Consider the following 22,552-nt stretch of genomic DNA (forward strand, 5'->3'; position numbering starts at 1 on the left):
GCCATCTACCAGTACTCCTGGTTATCTGGAGAGGTCCCAGAGGATTGGAGGCTTGCCGATCTGACTCCCATCTACAAGAAGGGCCATAAGGAGGATCTGGGGAGCTACAGGCCTGTCAGCCTGACCTCAATACCAGGGAAAGTTATGGAGCAAATCATCTTGGGTGAGATCACACGGCACATGGCATCCAGGGGATCAGGCCCAGCCAGCATGGGTTCAGGAAAGGCATGTCGTGCTTGACCAACCTCATCTCCTTCTATGACTGGGTGACCAGTCTGGTAGACAAGGGAAAGGCTGTCGATGTAGTCTACCTAGACTTCAGCAAAGCCTTTGATGCAGTCTATCACAGTATTCACCTGGGGAAACTGGCTGCCTGTGGTCTGGACAGGTATATCCTTCTTTGGGTAAGGAACTGGCTAGAGGGCCGTGCCCAACAGGTAATGAAGTTATGTCCAGCAGCGACCAGTTACAAGTGGTGTCCCCCAGGGGTCAGTACTGGGGCCCATCTTGTTTAGCATCTTTATTTATGACCTTGATGAGGGGATTGAGTGTACCCTCAGTAAGTTTGCAAAGGACACCAAATTGAGAGGTAGTGTTGATCTACCTGAGGGTAGGGAGGCCCTTTAGAGGGATCTAGATAAGCTGGATCACTGGGCTGAGGTGGATGGGATGAGGTTCAACAAGGCCAAGTGCCGGGCCCTGCACTTTGGCCACAGTAATCCCATGCAGGACTATATACTTGGGGCTCAGTGGCTGGATGACTGTGAAGAGGAAAGTGACCTAGGGGTGTTGGTTGATGCTGGGCTGAACATGAAGTTCATGTGTCCCAGGTGGCCAAGAGGGCCAATGCCATCCTGGTCTGCATTAGAAATAGTGTGGCTAGCAGGAACAGGGAGGTAACCATCCCCCTGTACTCAACACTGGTGAGGCCGCACCTCAAGCATTGTGTTCAGTTTTGGGCTCCTCATGACAAGAAAGACATTGAGGCCCTGGAACATATCCAGAGAAGGGCAACAAAACTGGTGAGGGGTCTGGAGCACAAGTCTTATGAGGAGTGGCTGAGGGAGCTGGGATTATTTAGTTTGGAAAAGAGGAGGCTCAGGGGAGACCTCATTGCACTCTACAACTTCCTGAAGGGAGGTTGTGATGAGGAGGGGTTTGGCCTCTTCTCCCAGGCAACAAGCAGAGCCCGAGGAAATGGCCACAAGTGGTGCCAGAGAAGATTTAGATTAGACATAAGGAAAATTTTTTTCTCTCAGAGAGTGGTCAGGCACTGGAATGGCCTGCCCAGGGAGGTGGTGGAGTTGCTGTCCCTGACAGCATTCAAGAGGTATCTGGATGAGGAGCTACGAGATATGGTTTAGTAGCTTGTGGTAGCAATGGTAATGGGAGAACGGCTGGACTAGATGATCTTGTAGGTCCTTTCTAACCTTGTAATTCTATGATTTTATGGTTATGATTCTATGATAAACAAACCACATCTATTGACTATTATCTGGGGGATTTTGCCTTTGCAACACTCACATTTCCAGTGTGAACCCAAAGAGACAAGTTTATTTTCTGCTTGTCTTAGGAGACTTCTTCCCTCTACCATGATAGCCAAACCCTAGTTTGGCTTATTATCAGTTAAACTGGACTGGTTAGTTGCCTTAGGTGACAGATTTTTCCCAAAAGAGGAACTACATTTTAGATTTCCTCTTATGTATAAGTCTTTGCACTATACAGTCCTGGTTTGGATGGGATTCTTGCTCTGTAATGTACAAATTCAAATTACCTGAATGATTTAAATCTTTAAATGTTATTTAGCTGTGAGAACAGGTTGTTGTCTCTTAAGTATTTTAAGTAAATTAAAGTCATCCTGCTTTACACAACTCCGCTGTGGATGTCTTCCCACATCAAGGGAAGATGTACAGTTTTAAAGTAGTTCAATAGCTATACATCTCTCAGAATAGGCTGCAAAATATCATGATGTTGATAACTTGCCAAAAAATGTTCCTTGTGCCTTTCTCCTTCTTTTATTTTAGAGACTGGGAGACTTTATTTGCTTTTTGAGAAGTCCCTTGTCAACATTCTTAAAGAGCTTGGAGTGAAAGTACAAACCATGAAATGCCTGGGTAGGAAGAAAGATATTTATTTATTAAGATCTAACAGCTGAATTTCTTATAAGATGTTAAGATTTGTTTCCAGTTTATCATTTGTGCTTAAGCGTGATTTAAAACTGAGTTGCTTTTAATTGGTTTTGGATCAGGCACTATTATTTATTCATTGCATCACAGTAGTGTTCAGGATCTCCAGTCCTGGAACATTACCCTGCTGTGCTAGAAGACAAACACCCAAACCAGCAAGTCCCTTTGTGATTGAAATAACTCATCTTAGCAGAACTCATTTTACTGAGAGTTATCTGAAAATAATCTTGGCTATGATTTCCAAAGTCCTATGCAGAGTAATTCAACTTAAAATGCATAGCTAGTAGGAACTAAGCTAAAAGGCACAAACAAAATATTTTTATCTGCATGACATAAACATGCATATACGCAATGTAATTATATGTCATTCCAAGACCCCAAGCAGTTTTGCAAAAAATGAAGAGGTATTTGTTTGCTATATGTATGGATATCTGCTGAGTAAATTACCCAGCAAGAGCTTTAGAAATGTATTATTTTATAGATTATGCTTTATTTTGCAAAGAAATGGAACAGAAAAACAAGTTAAGGGAAAAGGGATCCCTGTCCATGGAGACCCTTGTGCTACTGCCTGAATTGCAGGATCCTCCAGGTGACTAACTCCATTATGCAGTTTATAGTTGGCAGGTACTAATATGCAGGGCTTCTAAATTAAATTAACATGGAGACACAGTCCTCAATTTGTGCTTTGATACTGTATTATGATAGTATCCATATCTTGCAAAGGAAAAACATTACACAGTGACTTTACTTTTGGCTTTCTGTATAATAAAGACATACAATTTCCACCAGAAATTTGGGGTGCGATCTATCGTCACAACCTATATTGATAATTTCCTTACTTTGCTTAGGATGTTTGCTAAACTTTTTTTTCTAGAGCCCCAAATACTCTGTAATATCACTTCAGATCTGTCCAGGAAACCCTTTAATGAACTAGAAGTGTCGAGTAGCACCCTCTTTCATCTAGCAGTTTAATATTTGGGATGAATATTACAGGCAAATGGATTAACTTTCCTTGGTTTTTATGAAGTTGCTGTTAAAGCAGGTGGATAATCACTTCAACAACACAGTGCATCAGGAGGGAGCCATTGAAAAACATTCTATGATCAGGACCATGACCTTGACAGCGTTCACTTTCAATTGTCTAGGCAATATTTTTCCATCTGTTGCAATCAGGAAATTTTGTTGCATGCCAATAAACTTATTTGTACTGTCCCAAAATATTGTCGTGTTGGAGTGAGCAAATCTAAGAAAGGCCATGCATCTCAGTTTAACATATCTCACTACCTTTTCCCCTATTGCATCTCATTTATTGGTTCTTGCATTTCAAACTCAGCAGACTTAAATAATAAAGTAAAAAGTAAAGGAAAAGGATGTTATTTATCTTAACTTCAGTAGAACACTGTTTTTCAAAACTTCTTCACAGATCAACTGAGGAAGTACAGGTTAGATAAGAGGATTATGAGCTGGGCTGAAAACTGCCAGGGTCAGAAGCACAAAATCCAGCTGGAGGTCTGTCCGTAATGAAATACCCCAGGTGCTGATGCTGGGGTCAGTACTGCTTGATAGTGTCATTAGTGACCTTAACAATGGGACAGAGTGCACTTCTGGCAAATGTGTAGGTGATACGAGACTGGGAGCAGTGGCTGATACACTGCACAGAGGGACACTGATAGGCTGCAGAAATGGCTACAGAACTTCATGAAGTTCAACAAAAGGAAATGTCAAGTTTTGTAACTGGAGAGGAAAATCCTGATACAGCAGTGAAAGCTTGGAATAAGTATGTGGAAAGCAGCTTGGCAGAAGAGGATCTGAAGATCCTAGTGAACAAAAACTTGAACACAAGCCAGCAAGCTGCCCTTGTAGTCTAGAAGTCTGGGATCTTGTGCAAGAATGAATTGGATATACTGGAGTGAGCTGGAAAAGGGCCACAAAGATGATTAAGATATTGCAGTTTGTATCATATGAGGAGAGGCTGACAGAACTGGGGATTTCTCAGCCTGGAGAAGGTAGCTCAGGGAGGGATTTTATCAGTGGGTATAAATTTCTGACTGGGGTGAAGAGTTAAAGGTGTATCCAGATGCTTCTCTGAGATGCGTCATGACAGGACAAGAGGCAATAGACACAACAGCATGAAATGAAAAATATTTCACTTAATATAAGAAAAAAAAAAAAAACACTTTACTATGTGGGTAGTTGAACACTGGAACAACCTGTTCTCCTTTCTTTAAATACAACTAACATGGACATGAGACACCTGCTCCAGGTCACCCTACTCTGAGCAGGTGGAATGGACGAGACTATCATTAAAGGTGCTGTCCAACTTCAGCATCTGATTCTGTGATAAGGTATTGTGATAGGACCATAACAGAAAGACCAAATATCTGATTTTCTCCAGCTGATTTACTCATCTGCAGTTGTCCAGAGATCTTTGCGTTCCTTGTTGTAAGCTAACCTAATCTATCCTGTTCTTGTCACTCCTCTCGAGGGAAAGCATCATGATACAACTCTGTTACATGTGATTTAAATTTTTAATTTCTGTTTACAAAATTACAATAAGGAAGTGATAAAAAATGGAAGTAAAAATAAGGAATGAGGTCCAGATCAACCTTCCAACAGCTGGTATGTGTTTCTCTCCTCTTTGTGTAGTACAGTTTCCAGCTACTAAGTGAACAAACAAGTCTGTTCCTTGAACCAACAGATGGAGGACATGAACCATTATAACTTTATTGCAATAGGTTTAGCAGTGAGAAACTTGAGTTGTCTCAGTTGTTTAGTTGAACTACTCTGCAGCTTGTCTGGGCATTCCAGTTTCCATGGATAGCTCAAAGGATTGTATTTTCTCAGAATTTCTAGCATTTATTGATACTTAGCTGAGATGAAAGTATCATCTGAACAGGCCTTACAATATTCTACATATTAGCTGCTGAGTCTTGAGTATTTATTTAGCGCTCAGAAAGATTTACTTACAAGAGAAGCAGACTTGTCTCTGTCTTACAGACAGAGAAACAAAGGTACTGAAGATTCAGGTGGCTCATTCAAGGTAGGAAAAGTGCTCACAGAAGAAAATGGCAATGGCCTACTCCAGTAAGATAATCAGCAGACAAAAAAAAGTCTCTCTCCCTTCTTTTTGTGCTTGTGGCCCAAACAGGAAACAAAAAGCTTCAGTGTACTTACAAACAGCATTAAAAATTAACTACCTTGTCCTGATTTAAAAATCTCTGTATTCATGAGAACTTGGATAAGGCTTTTGTTTTACATTCAGGCCAATACCAATAGCCAACAAAACCCTTACTAAAACCAGCAGCAACATTTTCTTCACACTCCAGCTTCTGTTTGAATAAAAAGGTAATTTCTAACTTGCACTATTCAGTTGGCTAATAGAAACTTTCCTGGCTGAAAATAAAGATGCACTGTTATCACCTGGTTGTAGATGGGGAATGAAGTACACAGATCCTTCTTTCACAGTAGAAAGAAGACTCACTTTTTTTTTCTTAAAATAATATTATTATTTAATTTCACACAGGTAAAGGGAAGAATTAACTTATGTCAGGGTTTGTCACAGTGAAGGACAGAGCACAGCTCATCCTGTAAGAGTGGCAGTGTTTCCTGCGACAAGATGAATCTCCCAGTGAGTCCCCAGAGTTAATTTTAATTTGAAAGAGCCAAGAGGCTCTAAGATGCACTTAAAACTTTTGATTACGTCTGAACAAAAAACTAGCAGGAGAAATAAAACCATGCAGATAGAATTTTACATGTGAGAAAATGAAATAAGTAAAGCAGCACCAAGAGGAACAAGCCCTGCCTTTTGTCTTTAAGACTGGAAGTAAGAGGTTCAGCTCTCTGAAATAGCTGCATTGTGTATGTTGCAAGCAGGTAGTCTGTGCCCACTGTGACCTTGTCTGTATGTAGCACTACATGATCTTGCCCATTTGCCTGAAAGAGTACATACAGTTAAACAGTTGCAGAATTCCTGATATCTGCAGCTTATTTTCTATACATCAAATACACATCTGAACATTGGACAGTGGTGCTGACCTTAGAAATGTTTGGTTTTGAAATGATTGAAAATGGATGGAGAAAACTAGTGGACATCATATTTATTTTTGGTCTCTGTTAGATCATGAGTGCTTACTTTGGTGGTAAGTATGTGCAACCTTCAAAGTATAACTAACAAAAAAAAGCTAATTTTTCATGCCTGTGGCAAGTTCTAGGCCACCTGCAAGATTCAGAATAGCTACTGCCCCTGTAAACCAGCTTACGAGCCATCTAAATTTGTCCTCACTCTGGGCCATCTAATTGCCACTCAGGGATGCTCACTTATATGACAGAAGGTAATCTGTGAGCAGTTCCACTTGTGCAACTCACCCTTCTATGTTGGACAGGAAGCTTAGGGCAGTTAGTATTGCAATTACACTGGTTGGAAAGGATTTTTTTCAAGAAATGTGTGACATGTAGAGGTAGAGACACCATCAGAGCAGGTAGCTATTAGACTACTATTTATTATGAGGGCTACTCCCAAAGTAACACCTCCTATTTTCTGGTGTTGGCCCACAATGTCAGAGGTGGATGTTGGTGGTATGGTAGCAGAGCCTGAACCTTCCCAGCAATATTTCATTAATTTTGGTTGCTGTGCAACAGATGGCAGCAATAAGTCTGGAGCAGAGGTGTGGATTTAAGTTCCTACATGCAGAAAAAATGTCACCCACTGACGTTCATCAACACTTGCTGAACATTTATGGAGATCAAACAGTGGATGTGAGCACCGTGAGATGCTGGGTGATGTGTCTCAGTGGTGGCAGCAGTGACATGAAAGACAAACCATATTCCAGATGGCTATGCAGATTTTTATGAGCATGGCATGCAGGCTCTTGTTCATCACTGATGAAAATGCATAGCTAGTTGTGGTGATTATGTTAAAAAATAGTGTTTTGTAGATGAGAATTTGTTTTATTAAATAGTGTTATTATGCTTTTTATGTCTGTTGTAGCATCCATGGTGATAAATGGGAGGCATTACTTTCAGAGCAACACACATACATTTGCTGTATTGCCTCTAGTAAGGGAATGGAGTTTCAGGAATCAACACTGATTAGTAAACAAGTAACATGCCAACTTGACCTCTGATTTGAAACTTAGTGATTTCTCATACCTTTAAAAAGCAGGTCCCCCAAAAAGCCCTGTAGTTTTTTTGGTGACCCCCCACTGACCACTGTGTAGGGTACAAAGCCATATACAATTGGTGGATGTAAACCTCTACAAAAACACTGCATTACTGCTTCCCTCCTCTGCAGATTCAGTCTGTTCTCTTTTCAGCTTCTTATATACATACGGTTGGAGCAGACTTACTGTTTCACAGCTGAATATTAATGCTTACTCATTAACAAAGCATGAACATTTCATTACAGTGGGAGCTTTGTTAAAATAGCCTTCTGAAAGAATTAAGATCTGAAGATAATAATAAAATGTACACACCCAAACAACTACTTCAATACATTCTGCACCTTAAGAATCTATTGTGAAAAATACCGCATGCTTTATTTCCTTTTACTGCTTGGAAGATTACATTAAACAGCTTAATTGGCTTTCTCAAGGTGACACAAGTCATTGACAGAACTGAGATTGCAGGGTAGAAAAGCCAAAGAATGTTAGCAACCACAGCACTGGCTCTAGTGCCCAGTGTCTGAGTAGTGCCTGCCCCCACTGGGCTAAACGCAGCGCGCTGTTTCTTCCCTTTTCCCTGAGGAATGAAATGATTTGCAATTACTGCTTAATGCGACGGCTTTGGTTTGTGGCTGGAAATGGACCGTCAGCAGGTGGCAGTAGCTCGTCGCTCTTCCAACCTCATCTGGGTTCGCTGGAAACAGCCTCCGGCCGCAGAAATGGCTCTGCATTTTCTCTCTGTTTCTGTGGCAGAGTTGTGACCCTCCCGAAGAGGTTTCCTACTTAGCCTTCAAGGAAATCCCGGTACTCCCAGTGAAGCCACGCATGGGCAGTGCTGAATACCCGCTATAGGTATCGGGGAAAGACTGTTTGCTTGGATGCAGAGGATGATTATGGAAGTTCTAAGAGGGGAGTGTTGTAGGAGGCTTGGATATGATGAAGGAAAAAGGGACAGATAATTTTCTACCAGTCTCATGGAGTACTGCAACTGTACCCTGACCTAAATATGATTATTAGAATGACTTACATGGACTTCTGAAGCAAAGCTACAGAACAGTTCAATACTCTCTATGAAATAAACCTATTAATTACAGTACTGCATTTTGCTACATGAGAATATATGTCAGTAACGTTTGGGGTTTTTTTTTGTATATTTCTAATTAACATGCATGGTTTCTTCCTTTTTAACTTGCTTTTTTCAACACGAGCAATTTCTCAGGGATATGTAAGCTAATTGTTTTGCTCTGAAATGGCTGTGGTTTTCATCTGTTAGCTACAGTTATTGTTGTGTGCAGGAATGCTGTTAAAACCTTAGTAAACATTATTAAGCACGAAAAGAATGATGATAGTTCAATGAACGCTAAGCTGTGAACTAATGGAATGATACATGGTACAATCCAAGAACACAGGGAAACAACAAAAGGAACTCTACATTTGCAAGCTAGCTGAGCTTTGTGAAATCTCTACAGATAAATTCAGCAGGCTAACGTGTGATTATGTACTTGCTGCAAGTTGTGCTTCTCTGTCGAACAAGCTGGCTCTAAAAACATGAGTGAAAGATATTTTCATGTTCTTATTAGGGGAAAGGGAAAAAAAAAAACACAAAAAAACACTATAACCAAGTATCTATACACACATCACAATATTATGTAGAAAAGCTGAGTATGTAGAACTGCACATTTTGTAGCTTCTATGCATTTATAATTTAATACATGGAATGCTTATAGCTCTGCTCAGCAAAGCAGATTCTAGAAATGCAGATGTAAAATCAGTTTCCTCTGAGACACTGATCATTAATAATGTTGTCCATACTAAACACAAAAGGATAGCATCTTCTAAACCAGGTGCATCATTGAAAGGGAGCATTTTCCACAGTTATATTGAAAAAAGTATTTATAATGGAAGGCAGCATGTCTTGCTAAATAGGAACAGCTCCTTTCCCCAAAGCAAAATAATCTTTTGTTTCTGTTTATTCCACTACATTCCAGCAAGACTTTGCTCAGGCTGGTTCTTATCTCTTTATTTCTTTTTCTCTGTCTTTGGATTGAGGGCTGTGATTTGCATCTCCTATTCAAGCACTCTGAAGCGAGAAGAGTGCAAATGCTTTCCGAGATGCAAGTAAAAATGTACTTGTGATAATATGAAACAGGCCTATAACCCACCAAAAATTAGGTTTCCTTCATCTTTTTTTTTTTTTTCTTTTCCCCTGAAGGGTGAAAACATTTGTAAACTGCTATTTCCATATATCCTAGTGCTATCAACTCTAATGCTATGCTTTCCAAAGGCTGCCTCGTTCACCCCTTCAGCCAAGCTCCATCTTCAGTGTAGTCTTTAGTGTGTCGGAGATGCTGGAGTTATTTTCCAAATTCCAAATGTCCTACTTTGAATGAAGCTCTGCAGATTCCCATAGCTCACTTGCACCGAAATCCAGTGAGACAGCAAGCTACAGCTTTCTGGTTTTGCTGACTTCTCTTGTATCTCAAGCATCTTCAGTGTTAGAAGAGGTAGACCACCACAGTGATGGAAATTTGAAGCTATACAGAAACCATCTCTATAGAAGTGAGTTTGCAGGCTGGCTAGTCTGTTTGGACAGGAAATTTTATGCTGCAATTAGCAGTGATTGTCCCAGAAAAACATTTTCTTTATTAGTTGAACATTTTTCTTTTTAACATTCTTCTGCCTCAGAATATTTACTGAATGTTCCTTGTCCTCAAATCCTACTGAAATCAGAAAAATACTAAACTTACTATTAATGTTAAAATAAATGTTAAAAATATTATGTGGCTATGAAAAATGACTGCCTTATTTCAGCTATCCTCATGATATTCCTGGCATGAGATTTCACATCTTGGAAGATAATGGGCAGACAGTTACAATCCACTGTACATGGACTATATCACAGTATCATTAATATATCTGTAAGCATATCTATTACTCATTAGTCATCAAGACACAAGATCTGAGTTGTGTATTCCCCTCACTTTACTTGACTGTGTTGACACAATCAGATTGGTAACTCAAACTAATTAAAACAAAAATTAAGAATCAGAGAATGCATTCTAGCATTACGAATAAACAAAAGTAATGTAGAAGCAATGACTGAAAGTGGCTTATTTAAAAATAAGCATTATATGAGACTACAAAATCAACTCAATTATAAAATCAACCTAATTAATATCACAGAGCACTACAGCTAAAGCATTAGATAATTTGCCTGGTTAATCAGTGTTTCAGTTTTCCTCATTTCATTTAATACATTTTACAGATGGCAAGAGTGGCTTTATTTCAGGTTTCTGGGCATTTTTGAAGGGCTAGTATTGTTACACATGCACTCTAATGAGTACAACATAGAGAAACTTAATAGGAAAGGAGACTGGGGCAAGAGCCTATGAAATACCTTCTCCTCTTGGTGGTTTGATTTCGTTCTGAGGACAGTGAAGTGCCTGAAGAATTGCTTCCAACTTCCCATTGTTATAAGTTCTTGTGTCATATGGATTTGTGTTATCCTAAGAGATGGTACTTCTTCTTCAGAACAGTGTGGGACTGGGAGAGCAGCCGTATTTCCTGTTAAAACATTGTCCCTCAAGGTGCATGTGACCCCTCAGTTTGCTGAATTACTGGTGGAGAAGATTGTGGAGCAATTATCTTTCCAGAAAGAGTTCTTTTTTATATGAAAAGAACTCCCACACATGTGTTTGCCATCTATTTTTCTTGGTGGGGTATTTTCTACTTCTAGCCATGCATTAATGAGTTCCCTGTATTCTCTGGCACAATCCCACATCTATAGGGATTAAGTAGGATTTGAGCTACCAGAGCTGCTGCTTTGATACATCGTACACATGCCTTCTCCACATTCTATTTTAACTATTCATTTGGTATTTATTGAGGTTCAATTCCTTTATCTGTGCTTCCCTTGTTAGACGGACTTGGATTTGACAGGTAAAGAAGAAAGTACCAGCTGAACAGAACATGCTCCTTGTGACCCGTGAAGAGAGAGATCAGTAGAAAGAGGAATGTCAGGAGTAGATTTTATTAGGTAGCTCACAAACTGGTTATGATTTTTGCAGTTTTTATGTTTGATTGAACCAGTCCAAACATGCTTTGCACAGCCGTCAATCAATGGGAGCAAGTTCACAGGTATGAAAACTATCCCCCTTAACAGCCTGACTTTGAGCTAGCAAACTCCCTGGCAAAGTATATGCCCCTGAGTCTGAAAGAATTACATTTTGCAGAAAGAAGGACAATTGACAATTATTTAGGGTCACTCTGGGACACTTGTCTTGAACATAATGTGTCCAGTTTAATTTGAATTGTTTTAAGCTCTATTCTTCTGGCTATTGCTAAAGCTGAAAAATCCTTTATTGAAAAAACAACACGAACATTAAATTTCCTGTGGGCTTTTTTTTTTTGGCATCACAATTTTTTAATTACAGTATTTATACTTTGCTGAATTTGAGAGAGGCAGTCTGTTGTATGAGAATGTGACTTGCAGTACATTAAGCTGATTGGACATATTTAGATCAAGACCATAAGGGTTTAGGTATGTTCTTCAATACCCATGTGGTTAGGTTAAAACTGGATCCTCAGCTGGCTACTTGCATGTGTTATTTGTTTGAAGTATGTTCTGAAAATACTGTAAATTGAGTAATTAAAATAGCAACAAACCCAAGAAACCTGTTTATGTTCATGGACAATTCAGGGAGGTGCAAAGTTCCCCAAAGCACAGTTCATTGCTCTACCTGATCTCAGACAGAATCTGTGCAAGTTGGAGGAAGAAAAAAGCCACTAGCAAAAAGAGACCAGGCACTTACAACCAAGTAAGGAAACGCCTTTAAAATACTGACATTTAAAAGCAGCCATAGACTCAATTGAGAATTAGTTTATTCTGTGCTCCTCTGACTTCCTTAGCTTTACTACTCTGTAATCCAGCTGTCATGCAGATGACAACAGTTAATGCTGCCAAATGACAGCTTCCTATTTGCATTGTAGGCTCCTAAGTATTCAGCCTCTAGTGTCAACTGCTGAATGCCAACTTTCATCACCAGTTTTAAGGCACTCAGTTCCCAGTTAAATAAATCAGTGTATTTCATTGCACAGCTTCCTTTCCCACATCTCAACTGTTCCAAGAGTTTTTCATCAATATTTTCTATGCATGTTGGCAGAACATAACCTTGTTCAGAGAAGCATTTGCACCCATGTATGTTTAAACTGTAAAAGAACTCCCCAGCCAAATGAAGCACAAGTAATTGTCAGAATCAGGGTCAATCCATGGAAAGCACTGTACTTCAAAGTTTTCTGCCTCATACTTGGTTTAAATTCTCTCCTGCTTTCATCTTTCCAAGGCATCTGAGCTGTTACTTTCCAATGCACTACGATCATGCTTAATAGATCCCTACCTCTCTAGTTTGAAGATGCGTGCACGTTATTGCTCTGAAGATGGAGCTAAAGATTTTTGCAAAGTTAGAAGATACTAAACTCAAACAAGAACTGACAAAAAAGATCCTTTAAAAAAAATCCTTGTAAAAGACTAATAAATAAGCTGTTTTCCTGACTGCAGCTTACAGATTTGGACATCTGTAGCTCATTAGCTGTTGACGACTGTCATTCAAATCAATTAATTCAAAGAATCAGGTGCTTTCTAAAAGAAGGACAGACCAAAAATAAAATCACTTTTCTCTGTTTCTTTTAAATGTCTTTCTGGAATTGTTACCTACTAAGCATGGCATAGCACGTTGTTCCAAATCTTTTGTCTTTCTGTTTCTCTTTTCTTTCTCCTTTGCATTACCTAGCACTTTGTTTCTATTTCTGAAATATCCAACTGTTTCATTCATACCCACAGTTTTCAGTGTTGGAGAGGGATGTTTTAGATCCCCAGATTTATGAAAGGGTCCTTTTGATACTCTGTTTATTATAGTACAATAGCTTAGTATTTGGGTATTACATTTTCTATGTGTCATTTCTGTGCTGGACTTGATGCTGTGATTTTCACAGATATTTCCCAGTCTTTTAGTTTTCTTTTTGAAAGATTAATGAAAACAATGTTGTCTGTATTTCCTCCAACACATTTTCTCCAGGTTTAACCACTTTACAGGCTGATGGGAATCTGTGTTATCCTCTCTTCCTGGTTATCAGGAGAGGAAATTTTAGGCAGTATTCTGATGTAACTGCAGAAGGTGATGGATTTGCGTTTAAACTACTGCAAACTCCATAAGCTTCATAGTCTGTTGTTGCTAATATCATGGCAAGGAGGACTGGACAAAATGAATTCAGTTTGCACAAGTGACTGTAAAATTAATATTATGCTTTGATTTCCTAACTTACTGAATGTTATTTTGTATAGATGTCTCTAAGTTAGTGTCAGTGCATTGAAAAACAGCTCAGATATCCTGCTGCTATCGTGTTGTGCTTTTGCAACATAAGGCATAGTCCCATCCTACAGTAAGGATTTAAATCTAGGCATCATGTCTTTTGTATATTGCAGATCAAGTTTATTGCCAAAATGAGGCAGTTCTTTTTATGGTTGCCATTAGCAAAGGCTGTAGCTTCCTATTCTGGCATTGGTCATTATACAACTATTTTCATATCCTCTCATGATCAACTCTCCTGAGGATCAGAATAAAAATAAAATGACTGAATACATAAGATTACCTGACACAGGGCCCTTCAGTCTACACCGCTTTGTCCATTAGGTTCTGTGAAAACTATTTTAAGATCATAGCAAGGTTTTCTTTGTAATCAAGTTCAAAACAACCTGATAATGAAGCATATTATGTTAAATAATGCAAAAGATTACAAACTCCTCAGAGAGAGAGCTGTAGTTTTGTGGTATCTCTCCACACAGTATAATAAAAGCTCTGTTACTCAACAGAAGAGAAGCTGCTGAACAGTGCACTCAAAACATCATAAAAAACCTATGCACTAAAACTTAGTGTAGCCTCTAGTGAGGTAGCACACAGAAACAGAAAGTTAACAGCAATCAAGTAAAATAAATGCTTCTGGAATGCATGCGTACGTTCATACACGTATTTAACATTAAACTATATGCAATTCAAAACCTTAAAGCATTACTTATGCTTGTTCCCCCTCCAGAAACCTTGTGCCCTCCCAGTACCTTTTACTTATCTGCAGCAACTTTCTAGCTTATTGATAAGCAGCAGTCATTCAGAGGCTCTAGTTATACGTAATCCATTCCAAAAACCTTCTTCTATTTCACTTAGAGCCAAGTTTTCATAGATTTAAGGTCATAATTAACTCTTGCATGTGGTACTATGGGAGGAAAAAATGTGCAGGCAAAAAAAAAGATTTTTGAGCACAGAAAGTGAGTATATGGAATTCTTACCTCTTATCTTCAGCTTCTGGTCTCCTGTCTTGTCATGGTTTTATGATTTTTATTATCAGCTTTCCATATTGTAACATCATGTAAAGCACTTCCATGGACCGCTGATTTTCTGAATACCTGGCTCTCAGAAGAGAAGAACTACATAGCCCAGAGGACTTTGCATTCAGAAGGGAAGATAAAGGTCCTGGCAAGTCATGGGACTTTCTCTTTTCTCACTGCCTGGCAGCATGTGGGTGTGCTCCCCACCTTCAATTCAGAGTAAAGCCTTCAGTTTCAGACAATCTCTCTCTCATTATTTGATTTATTAGCCTCAGTTCCAATTACATATTGTATTATATTGTGTTATCTTGCATTCTGATATCATATTTAGTAAATTAACTTTCCTCCTCAGATTGTTGCTGCTGTTCTGTATTTAGACCCATCTCCCTCCCTCTTCCCCTTTCCCGGGGCATGGTTCTGCGGGTCCCCAGCCCCATTAGTCACTGAACCAGCCCATAAAGCCATGGACACATCCCTCCCCTTCCCCCCTTCTTTTTTTTCAGGCCTGTGGGCCTGTAGGTCTGCTGTCCCCCTGTCACAGACACAGACAGATCTAGATAACTCTGTGACAGTCTTTACCTTCTGTAGGCCACCTCCAAACAAAAAGTTAGGTTACAGACAAGTTGTTCTTCAGATACTGAGATCTTCTCATTAAAATAGTAGAAAATAATTCAAAAAAAATGAAAAGAGATTTAGAGAAGGATTGTCTCTGAATTGGAAAAAAATAGTCTACACTTTTATTGTATATATCCTGAAAGCTCCTATGGAAATGCAGCTCTCCATTGAGCCTGCTGCCAATAATGATCACTATTACTCACTTACTCTTCATTAGAATTCCTCTGAGCCCAGGAACTTGTCCCTGTGCTGCAAACCTCACTTAGGACCTAGTCTTGAATGAAGGATTCTTTGCTGTTTGCAAGCTATAGGGCAGAAAGATAAGTTTGGGTGGTTTCTGTGAACATCAGCACAACGCTACAGATTGGTGTAGCTAGGTGCTATTACAGAATATTAAAAATGGATAAAAGTTATGGTTCCATCATCTCTCCCTGAAATATTTGATTGTATCAAAAAACAGAGTTGAAGCTGTCCTACATAAAGTCAATGCAGACAAGATCTAATTGAAGACAATAAATTATTTCATCTGTCTGGGAGTTCAAAATTTTCAATGTGTTTATCTTTCAGCCTCAGGATAGAATTTAATATTAATTAGAAAAATGGGCTTAGACAGAAACTTAGTTAGCAAATAAATGTAGCTGTGGATTACAATGTTCCTTCATAGCAGGGGATATTTTGACAAGGAAGCTTAGATCACATGGGAGAATGGGAACATGAATCATTACCTATTAAGCATTACCAAAGTTCAAAGAGACTGGCTGAATAGATGCACTTGTTTAGGTCCTATGGGCAAACTGTTTCCATTTAGGAAAACCTGAGTTCAAGAACTTTCCCAATATTTTCTTTGAGAAATACGTAATGAATTTTTTTTTTCCCCTAATTTCCCCTAGGGGGGAAAGAAAAATCTTCTATTTTTTTCTTTCCTTTTTTGTTTTTTTCTCTGTATTCTTCAGAAACATTATGTTCTATAAAATGTATCTCATGGACACCTCAAAACTCATTGTGTAGATACAGATAAAAGATATTTCTACACAGTCCCAGAGTCTGCACAAAACCAGAGAAAGGTGGCTTTCAGTCCTGTGATGACTACCCTTTTTACTCACTGTCTCTGGTTAAATGAAAATTACTTGAACCCTGGCTGAAACCATTTACGGGTAATGTTTGTGCAGCAGGCTGCAAAGCCGTAACTTACTTCCTCTACTTAGAAACTCTAATGATCTTTATTATTTAATGCACATGTTAAAGTTTTAAAATTCTTGTGTGTGTGTGTGTGTGTGTGAGAGAGAGAGAGAGAGAGAGAGATGGAGATCTTCAAAGAAAATGCATACTTTAGAATCAAAGCATTTTCATTGTTAATACTATTATTTATGGTTGACAGGTTAATAGGAAAGACATCCATTAAGGTCTTTCAGATGATGAACCTTTCTTCCATATACTGAGACCTTACTTCAGTTTCGGTAATTTTTTTTCTTTTCTTTAAAGCAAAGTAGCATTTCTTAAACAGTTTTGCCTAATGTGTCCTTGTAAAGAGGACAAAAGCATAATTAATATAATCAGAAATAGCACAGTAGAATTCTCTGCCTGTTCTCTGTAAAGCACATCCTACAGTTTAGGTTACTGATGCTGTCATGTGCGTAGTGCTAGGTACGAGCTAAATTGCTTTTCTAGTTTAAGGTCAAAGCTTTCAGCGTTCTGCTTCTGCCAGACTTTTAGTTTGTAACAGATTAAAAGTGTTTTAAGTGTTTTTATTTAATTTCAGGTACCCAAGACAGCAACTGCTTTTGGCCATTTGGCCTGGCGAGACTTGGTCAAATCACAATGGAAGGAGATGTATAACTGTATCAGGGGTGCCTCCCTTCTAAGCCAGATGGAGATCTCAGCAGGGTGTTTAGCTGGATGAGAAAACATCCCCACTAAGCACGCAAAGAAGGTATTGCTGACAATGTCTGGTTCCCAGGATCCTAAGTGCTGATGGTTAGTAGCAGGGATTCCGAATAACCTTGATAATTAGATCAAATATATGCTAAACTCTAGTATTCAGAATTGCTTGACTTCTTCAAGCCTACCACTGCAATGAACAGAATTGAACATGTGAAAATGCAAGATTGCTTAAGTCTTGTATGCTCAGCCTTGACAAGCAGGCATGCCTCTGTCTGTGTGCTTCCTGCCTCCCAGCAGGAGCTGGGAGAGGCCTCCCATCTAGAGGTCTTTAGTCTCTTTCCTGCTCACTGCTATTTTTGTGATGGCTCCCAGAAATTCCAGTGGCATCAGGACTTTAACCATATTTTCTGCTTCCTAAATCTTTCTCTGCTTGTTCTAAGGAATTATACTTGAGGAATTATATTTGATCTGCTTAGTGGTTTTAAGCCTTAGAAAACAGGATCATTCCTGAAGTTATCAGCTTGTTTACTAAAAAATCATTTCTCAGTACATCCTTGACCAGTGACACATGGGAAGGACACAAAATCATGCTTTCTCAAATCAGCCTGCTCTCTGACAGAAAATATTGCGTAAAGGTCCATCATTTTATTTGCAGAATATATGGCTAAAGCCTTGTGTTATAGCATTTGGTAAACAAACAAACAAACAAACAAACAAAAAACTGCACTGAAATAGGATAGGATTTGTGTTTTTAAAACAATTGAAATTATTACTGATTATAATTTCATATTTATTATGATTTTTTTTTCAGCGGTGAAAAAGACCTTTCTAACAGCTTCACACTGTAAAGAAACATTATGAAAGAGGCTTCTCTGGTTCCTGGGGCCAGAGGGAGGGAGCAGGGACAGGCTAAAGGGACCATAGGACAAAATTAATTTGCAGTCCAATTTAATATGGCTGGAGGTAAATACCACGTTTCTGAACTGCATGTGGCCCAACCGGCTGCATCATGATAGCTTCAGCACCACAGGCTCCGTGGGGAAAGGAGAGAGATTCTACAAGCTGCAAAGGACTGTGTCTGCTTAAGGTAATCATATGTCGTGAGCATTTAGATGTAGTTTATACATCCTTGGCAAGCTTTATTACAAAGTAAGATATAGGAGGATATTCATATGCTTGAAAATGCAAATACAAATACCTTAAGGCTACCTTGGGATATAGATGTTAATAGAGAATGCTGCTAGCAGTATCTGGTCTGAAAGTCATTCAGTCTTATCCATAGTGTCCCAGAGATGAAACGTTTACATCCAGTGAATAGGTATTTGTAGTTCATTGCCCACATTGTTTTTAAAAAATTCAATATAAGTGCTCACTGTTGACTTCATTTTCACTTTGCTGCTATGATTTTTCCTGTTAGCTGAAAGAACAGTTCAGTACCAGATTTGGAGCCATAAGGTGAAAATTGTGGTCACCCACTTCTCTCTGCTCTCTGAGGACCTTCCAACTCACTCTTCTGAGCACAGCCTGAGTGACCTGCATCTCTCCTCCTAGTTCACAAGCCCTGAAAGTTTTGACCTTACTACTGTCTGATCAGAGTTCCACTGCAAAAGACTCAAGAGCAGTCCACTCAAATTTTGCAGAAAACCTGGCCCTCGATACTTCTCCTTTGAGACTGATTGCTGATTCTTATGATTGGATTTGAATCTATGTTCCTCAGATATGCTCCTCTTAACATTTATAAACAGGAAAAATGAATGTACAGAATTACCACAGCCTTGCAACAGTCCACAATGGATTACAGACAAGTTTTATGGCAAAATGCAGGCACTGTCATCCCTGATATCTTTTTTACCTGGAAGGCTGAAAAGCATTTTTACAGAATGTGGTCCATACAATGGTCAAAGGTGAATATCTTGTAAAACACACTTTTTTTTTTTTTAACTGAACAATTCAATTCTTTGTTTAAACTCACTTATATACCTGCCTTTCAGTATAACTACTTTATTTCCCTTCTGCACGGAGATTTGTAAGGTGCTCCTCAGCTTTCAAGAGGGATGTATTGCTGTTGTTAGTTCTATGTCTGCCTATCTACCATGTGTCTGCAGGGCATCTTTGTTTTCTGGGGAGAGCTGCCTCACTTGTCCCGTACTAAGCTGAACCAATCATTTTGGACAATCCCACTGCTGAAAGTTTTGAACCACTTCAATTACTATGGCTTTGATATCTATCTTTGACTGGGAAGATAATAGAAATGCAAGAGAAAAGCAGCAGTTAACCACCACTGTATCATTAGCAACTCTGAGAAACTTTCCAGAACTTTTACCAGATCTTCAACATTTGTGAACTATTGCTCTCATGGTCATGGAGTACCTTCATGTGCCTATTCTTGTCCATTTTTTCGCTATTAATTTTCTGTATTTTTCCATTCTACTCCACTAAGTGACACTGCTCAGCAAAAAGCTCTGGTTGGTAAGGAAGTTGTGCATGTCTTATGGTGCACTTTTTTTCAGCAATCCCTTCCCTAGACTTAGCAGCTGTCAATGATATCGAGATTTGGAAGTTTCCTGCACATATAGGTATGACATAAAAGATATCCTGTGAAGGGAACAAAATAAGAAAGAAAGCTGAATTGCTATTTTCAGATGAGATTCTGGTTGCAAGCACATATGCAGTCCATACAGAAAATTACTGTTCCAACCCAGGAACAAGAAAAATAGTGCAAATGATGCCTCTTTTAAAAGCAGCTAAAGGTTGAGAAGGCAATCATTAAGCATTGAGAATTAGAAATACTCTGCAGATATGCTGTATTCAAGACAGAATCATTTTTAGGTTCTATTTAAAAAAAATAAAAGCAGAGAGAAGCAAGTCAGAACTGCTGAGAGTTACTTTGGCTTTCCTTTTAGAAAAATGAAAAGTAAATGTGTGAAATTATAATAGCACACTATACTATAAAAAACAAATAAACTGATTTCAGCTCATCATCTGCTGAAGCACTTGGTAAAATATCTGAAGAGATGTCAAAAATTCTGTGAGACTGAAGTGAAAGTGAGTGCCTCATTGATCTTCATGCGTGGGAGAGACCAGTAACATTTGACACAGAGAGAAAAATTATAGTGCTCCATTCTGGAAATGTTTCTCCTATGGTGAAAGTGTTGACATTCTACAGAGAATAGCTAAAGTTTATATTTATGCAGTAGAAAGAATGGGTCCCAAATTGCAAATCTCTCTCTCTCTCTCTCTTTTTTTTTTTTTTTTTTCCATCTTAGCTATCATTTGTGGGAGCGCTGATTTTATATTTTTATTTCCTGGCTGATTTTGATATCCCAGATCAAATGTCTCAACTCTTTATAGGATAGAAAGGAAAATATGAAGGATCAATTTCTGCTATTTCAGCAACGTTTAAGTAAGAACAGGATGAACAAGAAAAGAACAAGAACAAAATTCCATCCTGGAGATGTTTTTGCTTAGGGAAATTTGAATCTATCCGGCTTTAAATTTTAGTTATAATTAAAGTACCCTGTCTTTCCCTTCTTCAAGTTCTAGAGAGAAATCTGTGTCACTACCAAGTCTCTTTGCTGGTGAAATCTCCAGCAGCTGTTCTGCAGGGACATTACTTCATAGTATTCTATAAAGTTATCCTTACATTTGAATTTCTTCCAGTTATTATGTATTGTCATTCTTCTTTGCTTATTGTTTTCACACTGCAGTAATGGAAAGAGCTGTCATAGAAGAACTGTAGGAAACTAATTGGGAATTACTCAGAATGTGATTAATTAACTGTAATTGACTTTGTGACATTTTTCAAAAGAACAAATTCTTTCCTACATAACTAAAGTTGCTGGATTTAATTTTATCAGAGTCACTTTCTTCTGAACATAGATGTTTCAATTTCCTGTTTTATCTAGCACACAGTCACCATAAACTATCTATAATCTCTTCGCCACATTCACTGCTATGTTATATTAATTAAATGCTGGTAGAAGTCAGTGAAATAAAGAGAAAAAAATCTTATGACTTGAACATGCAAAATTGTAATTAAATCCTATAATATATTCACCATACATTTTGATTCTAAGGCTTGCAAAATTGTGTAATGTAAATTGAGAAAATAATATAATTTGACATTATTTTATGGGTTTTAAATATAAAGAAGTATAATAAAATATAGAAGAATCTTAAATTCTCTGCTTATATTTAATGGGTTTATATATGTGAAAAACATAGAAGAGACCAACCAACAAACGCTATTCACAATGCGTATCCTTAAAAATTAGCTTAAATTGTGTAGATGCTGTTAGCTTAAATTGGATGAAAAACAATGCATTCAAGCTATTGGAAAAAATAAAAAGGACAGGACAAGACATCTTTCTTCCAGTAAAGTTTTTCTGTGTAACAGGTGAGTTCTTCCTGTGATTATACATTATTGTCACATAACAATTAGAGTTACATAAATAAATACTTATTTGGTCTCCAGCTGGTTTAGTACTGTTTACCTTATGGTTGGTCTACTTTCATCAAAAAGTCATTATGTAAATATCTGTTAATTGTGAGGTTTTGCATGTTCAGCATTTCTTGCTTTACCAGTCAACTACATATTTCTTTTCCTGGATGTCCAAGGATATCAAAGTTGTAATTAGCCCTAGCCTTACCATATTGTCAGACAGTTTAAAACAATGGACTTCGATATTTTTTTGTCTTATACATGTGAACGCTAAAAGAAATGTTCAGAATGTGTATAAGAAGAAAGTTTTTGTGGACTGACACATTTGTTAAGAGAAGTGGAAATAGCTATTAGGAAGATTTTCAAACTTATTCAGTGCAGAGTGTTGCCTTGCATTAAAGGGAATGCAGTTAAAAGAAATGCACACGAGGGTAGGAATTTCATTGTTAAAACTGGAAGCAAGGAATAGCAGATCAGTAAACATGAAAAGTCAGGCAGAACACTGTTGAATAAAACAACTGACTAAGAAACTGGCTAGCCCACCTGGTGGTACATATGTCTCCTTTTTCTGGTGCTGCAATTAAACTGCTCACAAAAGCCTGCTTGTCAGATGGCAAACTTTTCCTAACAAAGGCAAAAAATAAAAGTGGAGAAAAAAGGCACAAGCTTTTCCTGGTTCTAAAAATGTTCAAATGTGTGTCATCAGTTTATCACTATGAACCTCAAGGAAGACGCTCAAAATTTGAAACCCTGAAAAACAGTGATTCTTCTGCTTGTTGGTGTAAGGCACTGAGGAAATGAGCAGAAATGAAAGCCAATGTCATATTGACTGTCTTAAGGTACCAGCTTGTATACATGCTCTTATAATGTGCAAGGATCACAGAAATATCCC

Source organism: Gallus gallus, chromosome 2 (assembly GCF_016699485.2).
Source record: "Gallus gallus isolate bGalGal1 chromosome 2, bGalGal1.mat.broiler.GRCg7b, whole genome shotgun sequence".
Taxonomy (NCBI): domain Eukaryota; kingdom Metazoa; phylum Chordata; class Aves; order Galliformes; family Phasianidae; genus Gallus; species Gallus gallus.